This window comes from Leptonychotes weddellii, chromosome 3, assembly GCF_054177405.1.
Source record: "Leptonychotes weddellii isolate Sample4059 chromosome 3, ASM5417740v2, whole genome shotgun sequence".
NCBI lineage: Eukaryota > Metazoa > Chordata > Mammalia > Carnivora > Phocidae > Leptonychotes > Leptonychotes weddellii.
Genome location: NC_138371.1, coordinates 77,914,519 through 77,936,186, shown reverse-complemented (window position 1 = coordinate 77,936,186; position 21,668 = coordinate 77,914,519). Strand labels below are relative to the sequence as shown.

Here is a 21,668-nt window from a genome sequence, read left to right as displayed (position 1 = left end):
CCCCCCCCCCCCCCCCCCCCCCCCCCCCGTCAAGCCTTTGGCATCATTATCCCCATCACTAAATCCTACAGAGTACAGGGCGGAAAACGGTGCACACCATTCACAGAACTGGAGAACTCTAAGGGGCGAAAGTTAAAGGGAAAGATCCTGGGTCCTCAATCCAGATCGCTTCTTCTTCTCATACAGATATTTCTAATGACCAGATTTGAGATGAACATTAAGTTGTGTGGATTTCTCAGCACGTCTTCTGGAACTAAATTCTTTGCCTTTTTTCTTATTTATTTATTTTTTTCTTTTTAGATGGCAAAGCCAGAAAAAAAAATGCTGCATGTGAACTGCATCTTAGGGTGTGTGTGTTGGGGTGTATGTATGATGAATTTCTGGATTGGATCCCAATACTAAAAAGTAGTTTGGCATTTTAAAAAAGGGTCTCTAAGTAAATTAACATAGAGCGCTGGGTTGACTGATCTCTGAATCTCTCTACATTCAGGGAGACCTCACTACAAAGTGAGGGAGTGTGTGTAGGAGGAAAAGGAGAAAGGCCATAGAGGAACTTAGCAGGAAAGGAAGAGCATGATATTAAACGGCATGGGGTCTAAGTTTTGGAGTATATATTTTTTTGATATTGCAATTAAAGTAAAATTAAAAAGAAAAGACTCCACCTTTGCTCTGAAGGGATTGGTTATGTAAATATGGAAGGGATTTCCTGGAGAATACAGCTTTCTACTGTATGGTTAATTAAATAATCACTCAAAAGCTTCCAACGTGACGCTTCTGTCGTAATCCAATCAGGTTACATAGGTCCTAAACAAGAAAGATATTTTCCACATCTGGAAGTCAGCAATTTAGCAAGTACTGCACATTATTAACCAATTCAGAGCCCACTTCCCAGGGGAATTTTTTTTGAAGTTTAAGTGTTCTTAACCAATGCTCTGCTGTTTTGTTAATCAAAAAGCTGGTTTACACTGCACGTAATTGGAACTAATATAGAAGTAAATAAAGACAGCCAAATTTGAGGATGCTGAGCACAGGCATTTATCGGAAAAGGAAGAAATTTCTTAGCCTCCAATGGTTCAGGCTCAATTTCTTAAAGCACTGAGACTTTTTTTTTTTTTTTTTTTTTAAGAGTGAAAGTGCTTGAGAACCTCAGAGCACAAATAAACTTCCAGTTCCACAGCCTTTGGACTTCCTTGCAAAGGTAAAGGTGGAGGTGTCAAGAGGACTAAACAACCTCACGCCAGCTTTTCTGCTTTAATATTGTTAGTGTCACAGCCCCCTGTTTTCAGTCTGATGAAATCTGAAACAGATAACACCCTGATCCAACACTAGACTTTTACTTATATTAAGATAAACTGCTTTGAATTGTGCTTTGAATGTGTGCCTAAAGCAAGACTTTGAATGTAGGAGTCACTTGCAATTGCACTCAGAGGAGGGAAAAGCCACCACATGGGTTGCCACATCCATACTCCCAGAGGTGCATGTCTTTGTATTTTGTATATTGGGGGCGGGGTGGGGGGCAATAGCCATCCAGCATGACCGCAGCCTCTTCTTACTTTGAGATGCAAAAAAGTAAATTTTCACCGTGGTTTACAGACTTACCGCTCTCCCAACTTGAGTAATACAATGAGAATAACTAGATAAATTAATCTTCTTCCCTATACCATTACAGATAATTTACCTATAGAAGAGGAGCATTCAAGATCATTAGTCTAAAAGTTAATTATAAAAAAGGAAAATTAATGATTCCCAATATGGATCAGACATATTTTTAATTTTATGTTTTACATTACTTTTAATAGTATATATTTATATTAAATATATGTATGACTTATCAAATCCTCCTCTATTTATCTCTATTGTTAATGTCCTTTTTTTCTTCCTCTTCCCACTTTCCTTCCTTTTTATTAAAAAAAAAATGGAATCCAGCTTTCTCTAGAAGTTTGCTTTTCAGCCTCCCCACTTCCATTCCCATGGAAGAAGGATCCCATTGCAAGGAATGATTGCAAGAAGACCTCACTGTATTAGCCCAGGTAGTCTTTGGATGGTTACAGTCTCACACACACACTCACAGGCAAAACCTCAGGTCAAAGGATCCAGGGAAGGGCTAACAAATCACTTGTCTTTATTATGTATATTAGTGTCAGGTTACTTAGGATCTGGCTTAAGGAAAAAAAGAGAGAGAGAGAGACTCAAATATTTCCATTAAAAACACCTAATCATCTGATTACTCTGGGCTCAGTAATTGTTGAAGTGGCAGGAGGCAGCCCCAACACTTAGGACTGGGAGTTCCGACTTTCAAGTATTTGATTTGAGGTAAAAAAGCAATCTTTTAGGGTCCCATTAAGGTGTATGTTTGGATGATGGCAAGGGAAGGGTCTCTGAGAGGGGTGAGCGCGCGCGTATGTTGCCCCCCGCCCCTGCCTGGCACGCCCCTGGCACTCCCCTCCCCATTTGACCGAGAGTTCCCACCAACGCAGAGGCGGTGAGATCGGAGGAAGCCGAATATAAATTTGTTCCGAACACTCCCTTAGTCCGAAGGCCAGGTCGGGGACAATGGAGATCGTGGGATCAGCGGGATGCATGAGCACAGGGCGCAGGGAAAAGTCGAGAGAGGACTGGTGCTTTCGGCTCCTCACACAGCAAAACAAGTCCTGCAAATGAATCGCTCCTTCCCGATCTTTCTTTCCCATTAATAATCCATTTCGAGATTAGCGCAGACGAAGGGGATTAAAACAACAGATACAAGTAAATGCGAAATAATATTGCAATCGACGTTGGAGGGAGAAAAAAATTCTTTAGGGTTTCTTTGAGTAAAATAAACTGCCTCCCTCAGGCTTCCCTCCACCCAGGCAGGGTAAGAAGATGCACTTTTGTTTTCCAATTTCCTTCAGCCAGGATCTGGTGCCTGTCCCCCCATTCACCTCTCAGTCGGTCAATTTCCCCAACTTTCACAGCAGTTCGCCCCCCCCACCCCCCACCCCGCGCCAGCCCCCAGCTCCGCTTGCCGGCCCAGAAGCCCAAAGAGATACAATGTTTCTGCTCTTGAACACACAGGCTGTAGAAGGAATTCGAATTTGGCCCAGCTAATGAATTTTTTTTTTTATATAGAAAATTCTGTTTATTTTGTACAATGTGGAGAAAATTAAAAAAAAGGAACCTATTCTCGTTTTGAAACGGAATTGATCTTTCATCTAGAGGAATTATTTCAACCCTGTGTTGTTACGCAGGAGGTGGGCAACTTCTTTTAGAGTTGCAAGCAAAGGGTGATAAGGGAGACCCCTGGATTGGGGTGTGTGTGGAGGGGGTGGGGGGCGGCAGGGGTCCAAGCCAAGCCAAACGGTTTTCTCACGTGCAAACTTGCAATCCAATCCATTCGGAGTTGAGCCGAGGATAGGAGGGGGAAATCTATTTAAAAAAAAAAAAAATCAGGAGCATCTCTCTGAGAAACCCTTTTAAACAAAATCAAAACAGGACCAGAGAACCTCAGACCGACCCTAACATCCCTGCTGTGAGGCCCGCGGGCTGTGGAATCACGCACGTCACCTGGCCCCAGCAGGGCGGCCAGCTGAGGGGTTCTTTTTATTTTATTTTCCTTTATTTTTTGAAGTTAAGGCTGAATCTGGGCTTCAGTGCTTTGCCAACGTCTCCACTGACAGGAACCAGCAAACTTCAGGACTCAAATGAGCGTCTTAATTTATTGATGCAAAACAGGTCTGCTTGTCGCCCCCAATTCTCGGCGCGCTCGGTTCCCCACGCCCCCAGCTTCGATCCCTCCATTCGATCTCAGGGTAAGGCCCCGCCGCACAGGCGGAGGAGCACGTGGGGGGGGGGGGGTTGTCCGTCTCCGCCCGCCCGCCCTACCCAGACCTGTACCGCCCGGGAACCCCGCGACCCCCACCCCGCCGCCGGGTCAGCTGACCTGGGTCGCTAGCTAGCCGGCTCCCCGCCCGCCGCCCTGTTTCCGGTCCCCGGGGTCCGCGAGCTGCGCGAGGAGCCGGAGCGGCCGCAGCCGGGAGGTGATGCTGGGGGCTGATTACCATGAGAAAGGCTGTGCCTGGAAAAGCCTCCTCCACGCGACTGTCAATCTCTCCAAGGGAGGGGGGGGGCGGGGACGGAAAGGGGCCCTGTAGGAGTCACCAGAAAACTTGGAGTAAGTTGGATGCGACGCAGGCCCGAGGAGGTGGCTTTCGCCTCAACTTGGAAGGCTGTGGCGTTAAGGGCGCGGACGCCAGCAGCCTCGCCAGGGAATTAAAAATCCCAAAGCCTTTCTTTCCTCCCTCCCTCTTGCCCTCCTGTCAGCCCTCCCTGCCCTTTATCCTTATTTTCTTGAAATTCTTTCCCAATTGCATTTCCTACATTCTCCTTTCTTTTTATCTGATTATCTTCCTTTGCAATCTCTTGTTTTGTTTCTTAGCATCCTCTCTCTTTCTCGCTCCCGCTCTGATTCTTTTGTGTCTCCTTTAGGTGTCCAGATTTATCATTTAGTTTTGAAAACACAGTGTTTAATATGTAATTAATCTACCAGCAGGAGGTCAGGGACGCCTTAACTAAAATAACTCCCTGGGTCATCAGAGAGCAAGTTCACCAGGTGTCAGCGAAAAGTAAATCGTAATCATAAATATTAATCAATATCTTAGTAATCAAATGGCTTCTTATTCTCAATCATATCAGCTCAAACTGATTTTTTTTTAAAGATATAATCTTCCTGGAAAAAAAATAATACTTGATATAGAGAAATGATTTATAATTAAAGCAATGTGGAAAAAATTCTCATTTACAGCGATACTTTAGCAGTACTTAACAGACTTTAGAAATTATGATAAGTAATTTAAAGAAACTGAAACTGTGCTTTATCTTTTAATGTTTATTCAGAAAGCGTCGTAAATTCCCAAAGCACCCTCCTCCCCACAAAGATTGATCACTTCAGAGAGAAACATGTTTATTTTGTACTTGCTAAACAAATTCACAACTTGAGTCATTGGGTTGGTTTCTTGGCCAGGTTGCCCCATTACCTAGCAGGTGAATGAACATGGGGCTTCAAATGTCATGAATATGGCTATGTTTTTTGTTTTCCTTATTTTTTTTGTTTTTCATTCATTTTGAGCACATTTGTGTTCACTTATTAAAATTCAGAGTTTGCACTTGTTTACAATTTGTTTACTTTGTTGCATTTTTAGAACTTGTTAGAAGTCAATTGAACATGTATATTAAGCTGCTTTGTAGGCCAAGAAAAATAAAGATGCACTAGAAAGATGCCTTTTATGCTTCATAATTATTAATTGACATTTTATGATGAATAATTAATCATTTGAATAATTTTGGTATCTCTGATCTGAACACATATTTGCATATCTAATGCTTAATTTTAACTGTTTTTTTTTTAAATCATTCTCTTAGGACAAAGTAACAAAGTAACATTTTAATGTAAAATTTCTCTTTAACATTTGTGTAAGTTTATTGAGTTCTATTATTCTTTCTAGATAGCCCTAAAACTTCTTAACAATTTGTAAACCATTTATGTAGTAATCACAGACAAATATGTGACAAAACTACAGTTACTTAGGAAAAACAATATCCTGTGTAAAGTCCATTCACTCTTCTCCCCAAATGCAGAGATACGCACTAATTATGCACCGTATTTTTCTTATTGGAATTTGATCATTGAACTTTTTGGTTATGTCTACTTATACAGGTCAAAAAGTGGAACATTGAGACAATGGACAAATAATTAAGACATGGTACTTAAGGTAATTTTACATTTTTTTACTTATTAATATATAGGCTGATTTAAAGTTATTTAAAAATGATCACGCAAATATATCCCTGGAATTTTTATGCCCCTGTGTCAGTCGAAGTCTGAGGTATTTATTTCTGATACTAGCAGTGCAGATTACTACCTGTATGATTACAGGCAACTTACTTTAAATGTGTTTCCTTATCAACAACGTGGGTACGCTAATAGTGTTCATTCCTTAGGGTTTTTATTGGGAATTAAATGAAGTAATACATGAAACATCATTATAATGTAGCTTTATTGTTATAATGAAAAGTTGAAAAAATAACATGGAACATACAGATCAATTAAAGACAGTATAAATTAATTTTGACTACTAAAAACTAACTTTTAGTATCATTCATAATTTTTCTATTGAGAAATGAATGCTGTGTCATTAAGTGAAGAAATAAAATGGAAAACATCATAAGATTTATGGCTGGTTTATGATTCTTTAGACCTGTTCAAGGGATGCATAGCCATAGATGTGAGAATAAATACAGTATTTCTTTATTATGTTAGTTCAGCAGTTAATTTATTGTATTTAAGATGGTCATAATTTGGTTATAAATATCAGACTTCTTTTAATCCAAGTGTATAAACTTGAAGTTTCTCATGTTTTTTAGTAACATACTGTCTTTGAGTGTAAGGGTTAAATGTGCAAAAGCTCAGAAGCGGTCTTGAGTAAGAATTGTGAGGGGAAAAAAGGCAAATTTACAAATTTGGAGACCAGGAATTTGGCTGTCAGAGCATTATTTGCTGTAAGACCATTCATAATGAACTGAACATTCCCTTTTGGAATTGTTGTTATCCTGGGGTTTGTGCTAATTCCAAGTACCTATAGTGGGGGAGAAAATCAGTTTATTAAATGGAAAATGAAATCCCTAGTCTCTTAAACATCCACGAGGCCAGATTTTCTTTTTGATGCAAAAGCTGAAGAATCGGTGCAAATGCTAAGGGGAAAAAACGATTGCGATTTTTAATCCCAATACTGATGGTTTTTTGTTGTTGTTGTTTTCTTTGACTACTCAAAGCACTCCAAGTGTCCCTTAATTGTTTCCTTTCTCAGAGGATTCATTCCATACTCCTTGTAGGTCAAAACCACCAAAAGGGCCATTTGGACATCAGCTTAGGGGCTCAGAGTGCCTTGTACCTTTTTCTTTTTCCCTTTTTAAAGGGAAATGGGACCAGCAATTGTTTATACCTACAGATTGTCTGGTGACCTAGAAATAACTTCATACCAATTTGTGGTCTTCTTTAATAGTCCTCATTTTGTTAAAAGGTCAAAATTATAAACTTTGTACTCTGTTCAGTTCTAATTTTGCACCATTCTGGGGGTGATTTTTGGTTGTCAGAGTTTTTCAGGTGCTTAAATATAAAACCTTCCTCTCAAAAATGTTCTTCTCCATGATAATCACAACTATGCAATAATAGTAGCTAAGAAAACAACAGCAACAAAAAACTGGTTCTCTAGGCCTGGCACGTTTAGATGTGACCTAGAAAGAATTGATGACTTTCTCTAGAATTCAAGTGTCTGGTTCTGTGTGGGCCTTTGAATCTGTCAGGGCCGCCTTCATGGCCAACACCATGCACATGGGCTATCCACAATCATCTCATCTTTCGCAGATATCTTTCTGAACAACTTGTGCCCACCCACTCTGCACACTCTATCATGATCCACTGCCAGTCTTCCTGGATGTTTGGGTTAGTACTTGTTTTTCCATGTATGGCTTATGCCTTTTGGACCTAATACTTAGGGTCATTTCTCTAGTTACAACGTTGACTCAAGTCAAGTGCTCAGGTCGAATGCTTTCTCTAACTTTGTTGCCTGTGGCTTCACAGGTCAGTTCAGTCTTCTTTCCAGGACTTCCAACTCAGGAAAGGCTCCCATGTGTAGGTTCCTCCTAGCTTACCCTGGCTCCAGTGTTGGGCCCAAGCACAGGACAAGTTAGTGATGAAGATCATGATACAGGCATATCTGGAAATAGTTTTTATTTCTTATACAATTCTTTTATTGCTTGTTGACTGCAAACTAGACATCAGTGTATTTGACCCTAGATTCTTTATATTCTCCTCAATGATAGCATATTATAATGGCAAAGATACAGATTTTGGAATTAGATGAATTGGATTTGATTCCCTGCTTTGTGTGTACTAATTGTGTATTGAGGACAAGATATTAAACCCCTATGAATCTCATTTTAAAAATGAGCAAGAGAAGGGCACCTGGCTGACTTGGTAGATAGAACACGTGACCCTTGATTTTGGGGTTGTGAGTTTGAACCCCACGTTGGGCATAGAGATTACTTAAAAAAAAAAGCAAAAGAATACTTAGGTTTTAGCTGATTGTGGTGAAAAAATATAACAATATATGTAAAATGTCTGATACAGGATACGCATATCAATAAATAGGAATTCCTTCTCATGAATTACCTGAAAAGTATATGAAGTTAAATTATAAAAAAGTAGAGTAGATGTAGCATGAGTTTTAGTTATTAATTATACTATTTTAATTATTTTATAGTTATTTATTTTATGATTCTACTAAAAATTATTTAACTGGTTCTTTCTTATACAGACATTAATGTTTACTGATAGCAAAGTTAGAAAAATAACATGGAGGGGTGCCTGGGTAGCTCAGTCAGTTAAGTGTCTGACTGTTGATTTCCACTCAGGTCATGATCTTGGGGTCATGGAATTGAGCTCCACATCAGGCTCCACGCTAGGCCTGGAGTCTGATTGGGATTCTCTCTCTCCTTCTCCTTCCGTCCCTCCCCGCTGCTCACCTGCACTCTTTCTCTATAAAGAAATAAATAAAATCTTAAAAAAAAAAGAAAAATAACATGGAATTTTTCAATTTGTAGTAGAAAAGGTGGTGGGGGTTCATGATAACAAACATCATGATACTAGCTTCTAAGATTGTATATTTCACATGTCCTTTTATAATTGGAAGGAAAAGGTATTTTCCCACATCGTTCTCCCTACGTGACCTGGCAAGGGAGGAAGCAGTCTTGTAGCCAGCTCAGCATGGTCAGAAAGTGTCAAAGACCCTATTTGCTCAAGGTAAAATGAAGACGGTCTTAACACTGTCCAAAGCTCTTTACCTACTCTTACCCAGACTTTAGAGCATTGAAGGAATTGTGGAGGGGGTAGAAGGGATAGAATAGCACTGAGAAAGTTGGCCTGCGGTATCTTCTTCCTGTCCCTCAAGTTGAGTGCTGAAACATCTACTTAAAAAAAGAAAAATAAAAAAGTAAGACTATGTATATAGCACAGACATTGCTTCACTCTCCTGCCTGCAACTTTGGGAGTGGGGTTGGGTCAGCAGGCGCTGGCATGATCTACTGTGTATGTGACTTTTCTACCCTATGCCCTAGAAAGGAGGGTGTCAGGGGACGACTGGGCTGTGGACACAGGGAGCATATTGTTCCAGTGGTTCTACTACAGTGCAAACCAAGCTTCTTTCTCTCTCTCTGGAACTAACTTTGCTACACACACACACACACACACACACACACACACACACACACACACAATCTATTCCTATTAGGCTTTTCCTTGGCCATTGTGGAACTGTAAGTATGGCTCCTGTGGGTAAATTTTCTGGGTTGAGGACAGCTGACTTACCTATTGTTCTTGGCATATGGCTAGACCCTTTGAGACAAAAGGGACAGAACAAAACTGAATGTTCACAAAAAATCTTGGCCTTTCAAAACAAGAAGGAAAAATTAAAACCTCATTCTTTTAAAGCTTAATTTGTCTATCTAGTAAATATTTGGAATTTCAGTTTAGAGAAATCAGCATGATCCTGAAGTATAGTATTACCTACCATCGTCTAGAATTTATATAGGATATTGAAAAATTATTTACAATAGTTTGCCATGGTCCCTAGGTAAAGACGATTTCTACTGAGTTCTGCTTCTACTAGGGAGGGGTCTTGTGTGGCTGAGGGAAATATTCAGGATTGGGTGAAGTATGCTTGCATTTGAAATCACTTTGAACTTTGAATTTGGGGCAAAGTAACGTGTTTTATGATACTGAAGCAAAGTACCATCACTTGGAAATTTTTAATCATTGCTTCATTTAGGATCTCTAAATAGTAATTTATTTGACAAAGGAAGGTGACCTATCATTGATGTATCTTTCCCAATCCCCTAGAACAGTACCTATTATATAGTAAATATTTGTTGTTTTTTGGTGGAATCTGCCATTCATTAAGAAGCTTTAAAGGGAAGTAAAGTGATCTCCCATTTACACTTGTAGTGGCTTGAGATAAGGCTGAGGATAGATGAGGGTAGCAGGCAGGAACCATGGACACTTAGACCCACACACCTCCTTTTTATCAAGTTATGTACCCAGTTACATTATTTAGCACAAACTGTCTTATTCCTCTTCCTCTGTATCAGTTTTACATATGGCCTAAAATAAATGAAGGAACATATGCAGAATTATGTGTATATATTTGTCTTTCTCTTTCAATGACTCTGATGAGTCTTTTCATGGTTGATTTTTACATAAATATATTAAAATTTAATAAGAGGTTTATTCCTGAAAAAGGAAAGAAAGCATAGGGAGGAAATGGACAGGACTAGTACAAGTATGGTTTGCTTACAAAGACCAAGTGTGAAGTTGCAGTTTAGGATAAATGATCTCCTCACCTGCTAACACCACACAATAGCTAAAGAAAGAAAACAGAGAAGATGAGGAGTTGTGTTTTGTTTCTCCTTTAAGTAAATGAGCAGGCTCCAACAGCCAATGGGCTAGATGATTCTCCTGCCAGGAGTTTCATTTTCATGGAGAACTGGTAACTGGTTGCTCAAAGGTCTTGAGGTGAAAAGTGTGAGCCTTATTTACAATGCTTTCTTTCTCCAGTACACTTCCCTCTCTCTTCTTCCCTCTGCTTTGGGTCCTATTTCTCAGGGCCTTCACCTCTCCTTACTTTTCTGTTGGTGCTCTCCGTTCCGAGGAAAAACGACCTTTCAAAGATAGCCTGGTCCACAGCCTTCAACAGGCTTAGCTTTTAAATAGTAAGCTATAATGGGAAAATTAGAAATTTCCACTATATTGCAAAAACCTGCCCGGAGGAAACAGAACGTTGACCTGAAATATTGTAAGGAAGGCCAGTTCAATACCATTGCTGTATGTTCCATGCCTAGCATGGAGCTCGGTGGCCAAGAGGTGCAGAAGAATATCTGTTGAATGAATGAATGCGTGCATGTATGAATACTGTAGAAAAGAAGCCAGGCGTAAGACAACAGATGCCATTTATTCCACATGCCAAATAAGAGTCAAAAGGATTAATGTGGGTGCAAAAATCACCTGTGGTCATAAACAGGATTCTGATATTATTTTTGAATTCTGAGTATAAGATTTTATTTCCAAAATGAAATACCAAAATCATTTACCAAGCAATAGAGATATAACAGTCCCTCAGTCACTCACTTGCAAAGGAAATTTTCAATACAAATAAAGTCATACATATTTATACTAGGGTAATTCAAAATAACTTCCTCACATAAGCACTGCTACGTTCAAATAAAATCTTGCCAACACTTCTGAGTACATTGCTTTAAGAAAAAAAAAATGCTCCCTGTAGCGTCCGAACTATTTAAAAATCTTGCCAGCTTCTTCAACATACATCAGTTATCTCTAAATCACTGACAAGAATTTAAAAACTGCTTCATCAGAACAACTGTTACCCTTTCTCATACTCTAGTTAGAACCTGATCTTCTAAAAAGGACCATATTTACAGCTTCTTTTGAAATTTTGAAACCATTTGGCTGATATGTTTTTGCTACATTTTCTTTTCTTGATTTAATTACTGGGGACATTTGCATGAAAACAGGAGGACAGAGACGTAAGATTTTTGTCTTATGAGTTCATCTGTTTCTGATGCTTAATTCCCCACCTGAGATCAGTATTTGTTTTATTATAATTGGGAAGCCAGGATCTGGATTGGAAATGAAAGTTTTGGGAGGTGAAATAAAGTTCAGAAATAGGGACACAGGAGGCTAAGGGATTGGTGGAGGATATGATAATGGATTTTCTTCTGGGTTACTTATTTACAAGTAGTCATCATGTCAGTGACACATGGTGTGTTACTGAAAAGGTTAGAAAACCAAGGAACTCTACAGAACTGGGTTGGTGCTTCTCTAAGAATACCACACTCAGGCAGTCACTACTCTGTTGTAGGTGTTGACAAGCATCAGAGAAAACAGTGAAGGAGCTGAGCCTAGGTCACACAGGAATTCTAGAGATGGCCACCGGAAGTGGGGAAGGAGATAAAGCCAAATGCCCCACTAATTCTGACCACCTTGCAAACGCTTGTGGTTTTTCACAGAAGAATCAGAGAAGACTATCAGGATGAATTCTGAGCATCTTCACCTGGATTTTCATGGGTATGTAGAATTATACATGGTCAGAGTTGAAGTCATATCTTCTAACTTTTCACGTTCTTCCTGAAGGGCACAACTGTCCATCCAGTCTTCCAAGCCCAAATTCTGAGGTGACTTTTGACTCCTCTCTTTTTAAAAAAAATCCATACTTCATCACCCAGCAAATGCTAATGCTCTTACCTCCACAGGTTCCTCAAATGTGCTCACATTCCCCACATCCTCCACACTGACATCCCTGCCCTATCTCAGGTACTCATCATCTCTTTCCTGGAAGGCTATGCCCACCTCCCAGCTGGCTTTCCTCTTTCCCATCTTTCTTCCCTCTTGTCCATTCTCCACACCATCACCAGAGTGAGTGAGTGATCTGAAACATATATCTGACTGTGGCACCGCGGAGCCTAAAAGCCATCAACAGTTCCCCATGACGTCACTGTGGTGCTTCTCAAACTCACCTAACCCCAAAGATGGAACCCTGAGGATGGCTATTTTCATATCATACTTATTAATTAATACTTATATTTAGCAATTTAAACTTTGCTCCTCTTCCACAGTTTTGGGTAAAGTTGAGACTCCAGGTAGGTGGGCCAAGTTAATCCTGCCTGTTCCCCAGGTGTGAATCCTGCAGTGTGAGAAGCTTAGTGCCAGTGCCATAAGCCACGGGTCTTTAGCCAAAGACACGAAGCCCTCTGAGGTCGAACATGTTCTCTTCTTCACTCTCCTCTCCTGCCAATCCTCAGATGGCATATTATGCTTTTGTACTATTGTTTGTATTTCCCCCTAAACAAACCATTTCATTCCCAATGTTAGGGAAGTTGCCTATGCTATTTACTGGGAATATTCTCTCCTATCCCTTCATTTGGCTGACTTCTGTGTTCATTCTTTGACTCAGTTCACATGTCATCTCCTCCCGGAAGCCTGAGGCTGGCTCCTCTGTGTCCTCATGGCACTTGGCACTCTGCACTGCTGTCCTTCCTTTATATGTCTTCTTTCAACCACAGTAAGTTTTCCATGAGGCCAGGGACACTGCCATTTTCATCTTTATACCCTATTATGGGCTGAATGTTGTCTCTCCCAGAATTCATTTTTTGAAGGCCTAATTCCCAATGTGATGGTATGTGGAGGTAGGGCATTTGGGAGGTAATTAGGTTGAGATGAGGTCGTGAGGGCAGGGTGCCCACAGTGGGATTAGTGCCCTTGTAAGCAGAAGAACACAGAGAACTTGCTCTCCTCATGCACATGCACCAAGGAAAGGGCATATGAGCCCCCAGCAAGAGGTGGCCATCCATAAGCTAGGAAGCCAGTTCTTGCCAGGAAGTGAATCCCCTGACACCTTGATCCTAGAATTCCCAGCTTTCAGAACTGTAAGAACTAAATGTCTATTGTTTAAGCCACCCGGTCTATGGTATTTTGTCGGAGCAGCCCGAGCTAAGACATAGCCTCAACTCCTAGTTAGTATCTGGCACACGGTGGACACTTAAAAATACATTTTGAAGTAATGTGAATATCATGGTACAAGTTTTCCACCACTGGACAAAGAACTCCAGGCACATGCATGTTCTAGAGATAATGCATTTAGCTGCAGGAGCACTCTAGCGTTCCTGCACTTCATATTAATAGGGGACCGAAAAGTTGGAAAGGTCTCATTGTAGTTTTGAATAACTTATATTTAGTTTAGACATGCATTTGCAAAAGTATTCAAATAAAAATAACTTTCACATGTAAAACATTTTCAAATTTCAAAGCTCTTACATATGTATTATCTTCACTTGATCCTTACAATAAACTTTCAAGGTTGGCAGATATTATTATGCCCAATTTGGAAAAGCAGGAAATTAAGATTTTGATGGAGTAAGACAAAATAATCAAACCCATTTTGGAAGTCCCAAGTATGTTTCAGAAATGGAAGCATCTTTGTGAAACTGGCAAAGAGCAAACTTTAGTATTCTTCTGTGACAGATGAAGAAATAGGGTGTTGAAAGGACTGGCTCAGAGTCACAGGGGGCCACCGTCAAAGTCAAACTGAACTCTGTCCTGTGACTCAGATTAGTCCTGATACACCCATGTACATTTATGTGTACATATTAGAAAGGGAGCCTTGGTTTTAGGAGAGCAACCTGAAGAAATTTTTTCTCTTCTCTTCCATAACTGTTTGTTACTTGTCTCCAGTACATAAAGACACCAAATAAGAAACAGAGTTGTTCAAGAGAGTAGTTTGGGAGCAAAATTGGAAAATTATTTTGGTTTATTTGAGATGGGAGAGTAGGGACAGCAGGGATCATATTGAGCCTGAACATTTAAAAAATAATTTCTTGCTTTCATTATAAAGTCATAAAATACTTAGTTTTAAGTAAACATAATGAGACCATCTCAATATAGCTTACCTGTAATGTTCTACAGTTTTTTTCCCTGATAAATGTGAAGCCCAAGAAAAGGTGTATTTATTATAGTTCTGTTGCTGAAGGAAAATGCTACTTCCAGCAAGAGGCTGTCTTTTACTTCTGTTTACTTAGAATTTTGTAAAGCAAATTTGGCAGATACTCTTCTGAGGGGAGAAAAATTTCACATAAGTTAGGATGGTAGATAAAAATGTATTATTTATTTGTGCTTTGAGTCACTCTTGAGAGGCCAGTAATACAAAATAAATTCTGCATAGACTATGATGCAATGACTGAATGCAAAGATATTTATAATCTTCCTCCTACCTACCCCTAGAAATTGGTTAAACAGTTTTACAAAGTATGTCCTTACGTGTAAATTGTTAAAGTTAAAATGTGTTGACTAATGCATCAGGATTATGGGCCAATTAGTAAATTCAAATATGGGATGGGCACTTCATTTCCTAATGAATTGCTTGACAGTTACACACATGTATCACATAGTTATTCATTCAGCAAATGCTTACCAATTGCCTACTATGTGTTAGGCTCCATGCTCAGAATAAGGCTACAGCAGTGATCAAGACAGACCTGATCTTTGCAGGCTGGCAAGGAAGACAGACGGTGGGTGAGTGATGAATGCTATTGAGAGTATAGACAGCAGGCCCATCCAGCCAAATGATAGCTACAAAATAAAGTGAAGGCAAGAGTAGATCTTCCTAATGCACAAAAGGTCAGGTCTTTGAAATCCATTAACCACCACCAAAATTAGTCTAAATCACCTGTGATATATTATAACCCTTCCAGGCGGGGCTAAAGGCATGTTGGGACATCAGAGCAGGCTGGGAAGGAGAGAGGAGAAAGCCTAGTATCAGAGCTTCAGGGAGGGAGGCCAGTGTTCCAATGACAATAGCTAGAGGGCTTTGATGCACAAAGCTCATGAGAGGCTGACCTCAATATCCAGGGCTCATTCTGGTGGGCGGTAGCTGTTCTTGCCAAGTATGAGGCAGTAGCTCTGACTTTCTGGGGGTTCTGTTTCAGTGGAAATAGGACCCCAGTCAGCTGCTGGGTCTCACGCTCGGATAGGCTCTAGCTACTGAGAGGAGGATCCTGGCAAGGACTAGACAGATTATCAGGGGAGGAGCCTCAAACTGGGGTTCGGGTCGGGGCGCTTATTCCAGGAGAGAACCAAAGTATGAAATGGGCACCAAAGCAGGTACAATGAATAATCAGAAGGGATTGGGTGTTGCGGGGGGCTGCTCCTTCCGTGGCTTTAGGGTGTGTTGGTCCTCCCTAGATGGCAGGCTCAGTGTCTCTTTCCTCAGTGTCCTCTTCTGGCCACCACAGCTCCTTTCTCTCGCATCTCTTTGTATTCCAATACTCTCTGTGATGCCCAAATATCGAATAAAGCCTCTGTGTACACCAAGAACAGTTCATAGCTTTTGAGTGTGGATTTGGCTTTCGTTGGAATGATATTATTTTTAGTGTCAGTTCATTAGAATATAGGTAGTGCTTGGGTTTTTGCTGTGAAAGGTATGATGCTTAAAATTTAAACAAATATAAACAAACAACTTCAATATTTTGGTTTATTTATTGATTCTAATGGCAATACCTTTTTTTTTTTACCTAGAACAACAAAAAATGATAACAAAACTATAAAGAAGCCTTTAATTAGTGAATGCATGAGTTTTGTTTTCTTAGGCATTTTTCCTCTTGACTTGTGAGAACTAAATAGCATATCCACATATGTTGTTCCTATGTAGTGGATTAGGTCTTTAGAAGTGAGCCCAATAGATATAAGCTTATAATTTGTTTGTGTTTTGCTCTTTATTTTTTTAAAAAATCACATTAAAGATGGGACTTTGTTTTCTGTTTGAATGTAACTCCACCCTTATGTCTATGTTCCCAGGCGTGTGTGTGTGTGTGTGTGTGTGTGTGTGTATATATATATATATAAGGTGGAGCTACATAGCACAGGATTTAACTCGACAAGTGATTTTGGCCAAGTCCCTTACTGCTGTTGGGCCTTAGCTTCTACATCTAAAAACATAAGATAATAGCACCAACCTATTGGGACCACGACTGAGAGCAAATGCGACAGTGGAGATCCAAGTGTGTGTTGCTTGTGAAGTACCAATGCAGGTGTTTGGTATTTATATTCAGATGCAGGTTATGCTCACATCATATAAAAATGTGAATGCGTTCAAAAGCTCAGCTAGTTCCTGAGGCAAGAAATGTGAAATGGCAATGACTAACAGGGTCAGTGAAACTCTTGGCTTCTAACCAATCCTGTACAAAATCTTTCCTAACCACATATTTTGAAAGATGAGGAAAGATAAAGGAATGAAGAGAAATGCCTTTTTTCTCTAACCCTTAAAACATTTTTTTTTTCTTCCCAAGAAACTGAGCTATGGAAGCTTGAGGCCTAACTCAGTACTGAAGGTGGTCATTCAAAGAACTGCTTAGAATGTTGTATTTATGAAAGTGAGGTGCCATAAATATGTACTTGTATCAGACAGAGGTGAACATGATCAGAACAAGCTTGTTCACAGAGCCCTTCTCTCTGCTTGGCCATGAGTCACAAAAATCTGACATCTGGACATGAAATGCTTCCGTGAACAAAAGTGGAAACCTGTGTGTGTGTGTTTAATATGTAAAGGAAGAATGAAATTGAGACACCAAACTCTTTCATTGACTCAAGTTTAGGGCCAGATTTTAATAATGCGGCTGTCCAGATGTGAGACACTAATGAGAACATAAGGAATTCCTGGATAGAAAAGGGATGGTTGGCCCAATGGCCTGTCTCCTTCAAGTTTATTGCAACACACCTCTCTGTGTTGTCAGCATATCTTCCAACCCCTTTGCCTACATAAACATGTCCAGCTGTCTCCTAACTCATTTTTACTTTATGTTTCACTCAATGGACTTATTTGGTAATTTTTAGTGTTTTCCATATGCTGGTAGATCTTTGGATGAAGTAGTCCTACATTATCACTACTTCTAATTAATCACATGAAGTATTTCAATAACAAAATATAGCAGATACCATTGGAAATTTGGAGGAAATCAAATACACCTATAATAAATTTAGAAAGAAATAACTGTTATTTTGCTAATCTATGTTTTCATCTTTCTTAAAGATGTGAAGATATAAGTGGGGAGTGATTAAGGTGGGTAAACATAAAAAGTTTCTTGCACTGTATTAGTTTCATTAAAAATTTCTTAGCAGAAGAAAATGCTAAGCTCAAGTGATATAATAAAGAAAAGGATCTGATGTTTTATTTTGGTTGGGTTAAAGCCATATTCCAGATAACATTTTACTTCCTTAATTATATTAATATTTCAGGCTAACATGAATTTGAGTTGAATTATTTAAAAAATAGAATCAATTCTCTGAATCAATATAGAAATGATTTTACATTAAAACCCTTTTTTCAAAATTTTCCAGATTACTGGGGACCAGGGGACTTGGGGTGAATTCTTAGGTTGACCATGGGTCCTTCTGATTGGAAAATACACCTGAAAATTTCCTTGAAGATTTGATGGGAGCTCATTGAAGCAGAAATAACTAAGTGTTCATTAGCCGAATATTTTGCATTTTCATTTTTGAATGCCATTATTTTAAAATTATTTCAATATATGTGTGTTGATTTGATGTGCGTGTCACATCAAATCATATGATTATATGTCAGTTTTAGTCTTTTATTGACAAACACTTAGGGTGACCAACTTGTCCAGGCTCACACTGGCATTTCTTACTTTTAGCCTGAAAGTCCCACTTCCTATGAAATCCCTCAGCTACCGACAGACAGGTACTTCACAAACACATACGGAAAAAAAAAATCTGCCACTAAGATTTGCTTGGCTTTTTGTCTGCATACTCTTCAGACTCTGGGAACTCAAAAAGCAAAGTGTTACATCAGCATTAAGGATTTTACTCTCTTGTTATAACAACAACCTATGTTAAGGTGTCAGCGCCTTGGTGACTAGGGTGAAAGATGATCCATGTGATTTTTTTCTTTTAAGTTGTTTCTAAGCTCAGATGCATGATGTTTTATTTAAAGAGAGAGAGCGAGCTGGAAAATGTTTAAAAATCAAACCTATTTTCTTCCAAACTTTTCTCCCCCGAGTCCCTTGCTCTCTAGACACGCTGTAAGATACATCCTAAATCTAGCACCTTGAACAACCTCCAAAATCTCTGAAGCCCAAGCTATATCTTATTGTCCAGGTTATGGTAGGAAAAAATTATCTACATTGAATGACTTTAATCTTATGTGCCTCACAACTGGAGGGATTCTGTAAGTATTTTTCTACTTTTTAAATTTGTGGATGGTGACTTCTGAACTTTCTCATGGAGGAGGTTTTAATAAAGAGCATGCCTGAATCCACTTCTTAATAATTTTTAGATTCAATGAAACCGTTTACAGGATTCCTCTTCCTAACAACTGCTTTGCCAAGCATTGTATAAAATAGCATTCTTCATGGTTAGATGATCCCATGGAAGGTGACCAAAAGATTTTAAATACAGAGGAAAGGAACCAGCCACTCAATCAGAATTTGTACATTTTTCATATGTGTGCTGTGTCTCTGTGGTAGCTTCTTGTTTGGTGCATGTGTATGTGTGTGCATGTGTGTGTAAACACATAGCATTTAGTTACAGAATGTGTCACAAATTTCTTTCCTGGTCACCATGCTGCATGACTGATCCATTTCATATGATGTGTTTAGTATGGTTCATTGCCCACTGGTCTTATTATTTAACAATTTGCATTAAATTGAATTTTCTATTTACAGGTGTAAATGGAAATTTTGGCTTCTGAGAATTTATTATTTACTGGCTAGAATGTTCTTGGTTGAATTAGCTCTGCCAATATTGGATTGTGTATACCTGGAATAAAGTTTGGGATATTTAATTAGAATATCATCATCGTAAAAGAACTTGTTATTTTTATGGCTAAGCTTGAGCTACTGAGGCCGGATCACTATCATTAGTCTAGGAGACATTCACCATAATTCTTTAGAGGTTTTTAAAAAACCATGTGTATTTCTTGATGGATCAGAGGAAGTTAAATTAGTGGTAATGTGTATAAATTACTCAGAAGTTCAAAAAGCTTGAAACCTTTATCATCTAATATAACATTTTGTTGATAACTGGACATTTCTCATTTTAAACTCTTGGTTTCCCACAGATTCAAGGAGCTAATACTTACTGACTTCATACTATTTGCCAGGCTCTGGCTACATCCTTTACCTATTTCATTAAATCCTCAAAGTATCTTGTGAGGTGAGCATTATGTTTGTTACCATTTTACAGGAAATGGATGCTTAAGAAAGATCACAAACTTGCCTGCACACGTGCCCAGTGCACTGCTGTGTGCAACTCTTCCAAGTCCATAGCGATCTCCATCTCTCCTTGTTCTCTGGCCCCTTTTCCCATGTCCTGCTCCCACTCAACCTCTTAGTGTTGCAGAAGATGCTAACACCATTCCCTGTCTTGGGCTTTGGACATGTGGTTCCATTTTTACCTTCTGTGCCTGGCACACTCTTAGTTTGTTTTCAGCTCCAGCCCTGGAACGGTCACCAACAGTCACTATCAATACTGGATCCAGCAGAAGTCTGGCCAAACTCCTAGGACATTGTGTGTGTGTGTGTGTGTGTGTGTGTGTGTGTGTTTTAACATTTTTATTTTTAGCTTCTTTCTCTCTCTCTTTAAAACAGATTGAGATAGTTGACCCATTTTAAGCCTTCTAATGGACCCATTTTAAGCCTACAATTCAGTGGTTTTTAGTATAGTCATGGATACGTGAAACCATCAGAGTCAATTTTATTTTATTTTTTATTTTTAAGATTTTATTTATTTATTTGAGAGTGAGAGAGAGCACGAGCAGGGTGGAGGGGCAGAGGGAGAGGGAGAAGCTGACGCCCTGCTGAGCAGGGAGCCCGGCGTGGGATTCGATCCAGGGACTCCGGGATCATGACCTGAATGGAAGGTAGACGCTTAACTGACTGAGCCACCCAGGCGCCCCCAGAGTCAATTTTAGAATATTTTTGTCTCTACAAAGAGAAACATTATACCCTTTAGTTCTCACCACTCCCCCCATCTCCCTCAGCCCTAATCAACCACTAATCTTTCTGTTTTCAGAGATTTGCCTACTGCAGACATTTTATACAAATGGAATCACATAATGCATGCATGGTCTTGTTTAACTGGCTTCTTTCACTTAACGTAATGTTTCAAAGTTCATACATGTTGTAGCATTCATCAGTACTTCATTCCTTCATTCCTTACTATGGCCGAATAGTACTCCATTATGTGGATATACCACCTTTTATTTTTCCACTTGGGTTGTTTCCACGTTTTGGTGATTGTGAATGGTGCTGCTATGAACTTTCATGTACTATCATCTGTTTGAATATCTGCTTTCAGTTCTTTGGGGGGTATACATAGGAGTGAAATTGCTGGGTCTTAAGTCTATATTACATTTTTTGAGAAGCCCCTAAACTGTTTTCCATGGCAGCTGTGGAATTTTATATTTCTCCACATCCTTGTGGAAATAACATTGGTCATTTTCTGTTGTTTTTCTTGTTGTTGTCATCAGTGTTGTTGATTTTTTTTTTTTTTTTTGGTTGTAGCCATTCTAGTGGGTATTAAGTGGCCCACTGATTTTTAAGATCTTTTAAAGGCTTTTCAAGAAAGCTTTATTCTATTCTCTTTTGTGCCCTCAAGAATGGTTTATAACTCCCTTACATTATTTGTCATCACATCCTATAATCTCTCTTTCTCTGCCTCTTTATCCCCTTCTTGAAACCGCAATGGACAGTGTTGTTTCTTCTGTATTTCCAGGGCTCAGGACATGCTTGTGAATGAGTGAATAAAGGAATGGAGGGAGTTGTGAGGACAAGGAGTGTTGGGAAGTAGCATTTCCTATGATCCCTCTATTGTGCCAGGCACCGTGTAGCACCAACATGTCCTGTCTCATTTAATTTTCATAAGAATAGTAATAATGTGTTCATTTCACAGAAGAAGAAGCAAACCAGAGACAAACTCTTGTCACCCAACCCCTGAGCATAGAGCTTGACTTCAGACCCAACCCTCTCTGAATCTAAGACCTGTGTTAATTTCA

At 39.4% G+C, this 21,668-nt stretch overlaps 2 long non-coding RNA genes across 7 annotated transcripts in view; one reads left to right on the top strand and one right to left on the bottom strand.

Annotated features, from left to right (window-relative positions):
• Window positions 1–1,082: 1,082 nt before the first annotated feature.
• LOC145720563 (uncharacterized) lies at window positions 1,083–4,180 on the bottom strand. Its single transcript, XR_014143628.1, has 2 exons — window positions 3,920–4,180; window positions 1,083–3,405 (listed from the first exon to the last, which is right to left on the bottom strand). It is a non-coding gene; the product is annotated as an uncharacterized LOC145720563 (long non-coding RNA).
• LOC115943109 (uncharacterized) overlaps window positions 3,402–21,668 on the top strand; it is a 388,724-nt gene continuing 370,457 nt past the window's right edge. For 2 of the 6 annotated variants that reach the window (XR_014143626.1, XR_014143623.1), the window contains exons 1-5: window positions 3,402–3,788; window positions 4,873–5,019; window positions 5,693–5,747; window positions 7,400–7,477; window positions 11,967–12,172. This is a non-coding gene — a long non-coding RNA (uncharacterized LOC115943109). The other 4 variants (XR_014143622.1, XR_014143625.1, XR_014143621.1 and 1 more) reach the window with 4 other exon arrangements.